Below are 5,988 nucleotides of genomic sequence, written 5' to 3' on the forward strand. Positions count from 1 at the left end.
AAAAAAACTAGTACAAATCTTATTTCTTAAGATTGTGTAAATTGTAAAATAGATTGATCCCAAGTTTTGGTTATTGTTGCTATTAGTGGAACTTTCATAGATATGATTGTTGTTTCTGTTGTGTGAACAAATTTGAAGAATAATATTTTAGTTTTTCCACAAAAGAACTAATTTGTGATTGACAATTTCTCAATGGCTATGCAGGACTATCTATTATAAGGTTGTTCTTAAAAATATGTTACGTTATCTTTCAGATTAACTGACAAAGATGGAACTTGGGTCAAATTCTGATGATAGTAAATCAACATTTTGTCTGGTGGATGAGGATCATACATTTGCAAATTCTATTTGATACACCCTAAATCAGGAGTAGGTATTGTGAATATTCTGATGTGAGTTTAATTCAATATATCTATCTTGATTAATTGAGGTTGTTAGTGTTGTTTTGTAGTCCAAGGGTGACATATTGTGGGTACAACATTCCTCATCCCTCATTTAATCGAGTTAATATCAGACTCCAGACAACAGGTAATGTATGAAGTGTGTTGAGTTTCTGGTCAATTGTTGATCGTAGTGAACAAAATCTTACCATAAGTAAAAAATTTCTACAACAATCATGTATATGCTAAATTCTTTTCGCAACTAAATAAAAAATTCTTAGCCTCCAATACTTATCATTTCGTAGAGATATAATGATGACTCAGTGGTAAAGTTTGAAATAGAGGATTGTTGGTAGGGGGAGCTACTTCAACTATGAATGAAGATTGATTTTGATGATGTCTACTGGTTTAGAATAGAACATAGATTTGGTCCAGTTAGGTTATGCATTAGGCTAACAGTTTTTCCATTATCAGATGTATTTTAGGCCTGCTGTATGCTGCTTTGGACCATTACACTTGTACTGATGTAATATTGCATGGCTAGCTTTTTAACTAATGGATTAGCTGTGAGTATGGCACAAAGGAAGTGAAAATATACTCACGATAATCGATTAGGTAAATTGCTAATCGAATTAGTGACAACAGAAAACTCTGTATAAAAGCTGTTTTTAGAATCTGTTTGGGGATTGGAGAAAATTGATAAATCACGCAGTTTTTCCTTTTGAGAGAGAATCTTCTGATAGTCACAGAGAGATTGAATATTCTGGAAGATCACTCAAGTGCAGATCCAAGAAGATTGATGGTTGATTCTACCATGATGGGTCTTGCTTGAATCAAGGAGCTTTTTGTCAAATCTGCACAACATAGGTGTATTCGTTTCTTGATTTTGTTTACTGTATTTCTGATTACAGTTGCTTCAGTGTTTGAAGTGTGGACCTAGGTGCAATTGTGTGGATGCATTGCTCCTAGGGGGAGTTCTTGATTGGTGAATCAAGTTCTTGAATTTTTGGGGGTTTAGAATTACATAGGTGTGCTTGTAATTCTTGGATACTTTCTGTTTAGTGGAATCCTCCTAAGTGTGTTACTTAGGAGAAGACTGGATGTAGATTCGCCTTGAATCGAACCAGTATAAATTGTGTGTCTTGATTCCTTATTCTCTCTCTTAATCTTTCTTGATTGATTTGAACAGTCCATTAACCCAGAACTGCGAAATTGATTAATTGAGTTTTAAACCTTAAAGACTCCTTCAAGATTCACATTAAATAAGTGAGAAACTCATTAATCAACACAGATCCCTTTGTGGCTAAGAGTATTAGACAGATCTGTTTTTAACAAGGATGAGAGAAATTGTGAATTCTCTTGGATATATATAGAATAATAATAAATACTTTGATTCGATAAGTTTACTTAATTCTCGAATTTTGATTTAATAAATCTTTTCATTAGTTCTTTTCATTAAATCAGTTTACCAAATTCCTGAGTTTGATAAAAAGATTCTTGATTTGAAAACACTGGGATGGGTAGATGAAGAATTTATTTCTAAGTTATGTTACTCTATTTTTTGTATTTGTCTCTAATAATTAATAATTTAGTGATGAATCACCAATTTTGAATCGTATCTTTCAAGACTATTTACCTTCTTTTGTCTCTCAAAAATGGAAATTTAGAAAACCATAGTATATAAAGAACAAACATATCTCATTTAATATCTATATATATCTACTACCACTAACAAATACTATAATAACTACCATTTGTATATAAAAAAATGCAATATAGTATGACATTGTAAAAAAATGCAATATAGTATGACATTCTAATCTTGTGTTGAATTTGGTTGTGTAGGGGATCCAACAAAGAAGGTGTTTAAAGATGGATGCTTGGAACTGATGCTCATATGTCGCCATGTTAGGAGCACTTTTGATGATGCTCTATTTGAATTTAAAAAGACCAAAAATCAAATGAACAAGATATGGATACCATTGAGAGTCTGTAAACACTTCTATTTTTAGTTTCCACACTCATTTGGGTTTTCATGCTTAACCTTAATATATAAGCATGGGTGAATGTTAGGTTATTAGGTTAAGGAAATAAAAATACTAAGGTCATTTAATGCTATTTTTAAGAATTTAAAATATTTAATATAATAACCTATTTAATGTCAAGAGGCTACTTCCTACCAAGATCAATAATAAACTTTTTTTCAATCACATATTTTCCTAGTTTTGTGTTTGTTTCTTAGGAGGAAAATCTCAATATAGTATCTGACTCTTCTCTTGTTACAACACATTCTCACACTTATAAACACCACACCTATAAAACTTGTATTACTTTTTAACTTAAAAGTGTAATGTTTTTTCGATGTCCTTATTTTCAAAGATTTGATTAAAAAACAGATGTTTAAAAAAAATATTTTTCATACATTTTTTATAGATCTTTATAAACTGACAATGAATTCAAAAAAATGGTATTTTTGTAACTTTGTTTATTTTTTAAAGTATATATATATATATATATATATATATATTATTTATTATTCTGTTTTAACTTCTTTTAATTTTATTTAAAGTTAATTTTTTTTTGAATTTTAGTTATTTTTTTATTAGTTTATTATTTTCATTCTTCTTTATATTTTATCTTTTAATATATATTTTAAAAATGAAACAAAATATCAATATTTCTTAGTAAATATTTAAATATATATATATATATATATATATATTTTTAATTTTATATAATGTATTAAAAAATAAATTAACTTAAAAAATAAATTAAATTAAAATAATAATTAAACTTTACATTACAGAATATATATATATATATATATATATAATTGTTTTTAATTTTAATTATTTTTAATGCGTTGTATGTAATGTATTAAAAATTAAATTGACTTTAAAAATTAAATAATTTTAAAATATAAATTTTAAAATTATTATAATAAAAATTTAATTTTAGAGGAATACTATTATCAGTATATTATTTACATTTATTTAAACAAATCAACATCTTCGATATAAAAGATTTATTTGAAATATTAAAACTATTACATTTAAGTAAATAAATCTTTAAAAAAAAATATTAAACTAACTTATTTGACAAATAGGCCAAATTCAAATTTAATATATCTCTCAACTGCAAGAAAATGTCTTATTAGTAACCAATTTTAGTGACTAAAAGTTGTTAGTCACTGTAGTGACCAATTTAGATACCAATTTACAAAATTAAAATTTATTGGTTATTAAAATAGTCACTAATATAAATAAAAAATTATAATTAGTCACTAAATTTGTCACTAATTAATTAGAGAGCAATTTAGTAACTAAGTTATTTTGGTAGTCAAAGCTTAGGTAGCTAACTTTTAGTGACCAGTTTTCTTTGGTAGCCAAAACTATGGTAGCTAATTTTAAAATTCAATTTAGTGACCAATTATAATTTTTCATTCATAATAGTAACTATTTTAGTAACCAATTATATTTTTACTTTGTAAACTTGTATCTAAATTAGTAATTATAGTAACTAACAACTTTTGGTCACTAAAATTAGTTACTAATGAAGTATTTTCTTGTAATGCGTTTGTTCTTCATTTTTTTCAAATATTTAAAATTATCATAATTTTTGTAATTTGTGGTCAATTTGGTCCTTTTTGAAGATGTCACTTAAATAGTTAACAGAAGATAAACCATAATTGTCACGTGTGACTTCGTGGTTTTTTTTCATTTTTGTTTAATTTTTTAAAAAAAAATTGAATTTTTTTTATTTTAAAAATGTTGTCTACGTGTCGACTAAGCATTGTGACACGTGGTAGTATCTCATGGTTTATATTCAATTGATCACAATTTTCGTTAATTTTGTTCAATTTAGTCCCAATTTTCGTTATTTTTGTTCAATTCAGTCTCAATTTTATCTCTATCCAAAATTACCAAATTTATTTTTTATATAAATGTTATATTGAAAAAAAAATTTAGTAAAATTCAAATTTATTTTAAATATTTCTTTCATAATTTTTATACCAAACTTAACTATATTTTTAGAGGGAAATTATTATATATCTTTGATTTTTGGTACATGTAAAAAATAGGGATAAAGTTAGTTTAAAATTAGAGGAAAAATTCTTCATTGTTTTTAAAATTAGATGGAAAATTCTTCATTATTTTTTAAATGATTCAGTACAACATTTATATAAAAATTAAATTTGGTCAATTTGGAGAGGAGCAAAATTAGGACTGATTTGAACAAAATTAATGAAAATTTGGACTAAATTGAACAAAATTAACAAAAAATTGGAACCAAATTGAATATAAGCCACAATATACTGCCACCTGCCACAATGCTGACTTGACACATGGACAATATTTTTAAAATTAAAAATATTTAAAAAAATTAAAAAAATTAAAAAAAACACGGAGTGACATGTGGTAGTTACTGTTCACCTTCTGTTAACGATTTAAACGGTGTTTGCAAAAAGGACCAAAGTGACCAAAAATTACAAAATTTAGGACCATGTTGAACATTTCGAAAAAATGAAGACCAAACGAAACAAAACTCACAAAAATTGGGACCAACAAGATATTTAAGCCTTGAAAGAAAAATTAAAAAACACATAATTAATTATGGTCAAATATTTTTATAATTTTTTATGAGTGATCCAATAATCTAAAATAAAACAAAAATCCAAAAATTGAATTTGGTGAACCAAAACTTGTTTATTTAAACCCTAATTAACATAGTGAAATCTATTATTTTTCTCTATTACCTCGTTTCAAGTGCAGCATGTGAAACCCATGCTCCTTACCAAACACAGAACACCAATTCTTCTTCTCTCCACTCTCCTCACACACTAATACTTCATCAGCCCCTTCTCATCCATAATTTTCCCTTCCTTCAGTCACAATTTCCTTACTCTTGCATTCAGGTCTTGGAAATGAAGCCCCTACTAGACCCTTTGTGGATTTTCAACCTCTGTTTCCCTCTTCAGAGTGAGCCAAACCAAGTAAAGCTCTTCCTTATTCTCCATACAGAATTCACTTCCTGTTTCTGAGTTAACTAGGTCTATATCTTCTTTTGCAACACTGTGTTGCATATACATAGATTGGTTTGAGGTTTTGTGCCCTCACTGTTGATGCAGTGTCTTGCCAAGTCAAATATCAGAAATAGGTAAGGGAACCTAACCTTTCACTCAAATTTCGCATAAAAATTTTCAATTAGAGATAGGATTGCATGATTGGGTGCTTGATTGATGAGTGGGAACAATTGTGTGTGGTGAATTGCGATTTTGGCACGAACTGTGTGGTTTTGCATGGTTTCGCCAAGGCAAGCAGCTCTCACTTGAGCGAAAATACCAGAAATTCACCCTTGTTGTTGCGTGAGATCTCGCCTAGGCGAGCTGGTTCCGCTTGAGCGAGAGTCACTCTCGTCTAAGCGAAACAACTTAGCCTGAGTGAGAATTCGCTCAAATTTGGGGTTGCTCTCTATTTTGGGTCTCGCCTAGGCGAGAGTGACTCACCTAAGCGAGACAACTCTCTAGCTTAGGCGATATCCTCTAGCTTGAGCAAGTTTCACTACAGAATTTAGTTACTTCTCTGTTTTGCTCTCTTTTGTGCTCGAG

General features: G+C 28.4%; 1 pseudogene; it reads left to right on the top strand.

The window, feature by feature from the left end:
* The first annotated feature begins 268 nt into the window (after window positions 1-268).
* Window positions 269-5,537, top strand: LOC114172436 (annotated as a pseudogene).
* The last annotated feature ends 451 nt before the right edge of the window (window positions 5,538-5,988 follow it).

This window comes from Vigna unguiculata, unplaced genomic scaffold (genome assembly GCF_004118075.2).
Source record: "Vigna unguiculata cultivar IT97K-499-35 unplaced genomic scaffold, ASM411807v1 contig_553, whole genome shotgun sequence".
NCBI lineage: Eukaryota > Viridiplantae > Streptophyta > Magnoliopsida > Fabales > Fabaceae > Vigna > Vigna unguiculata.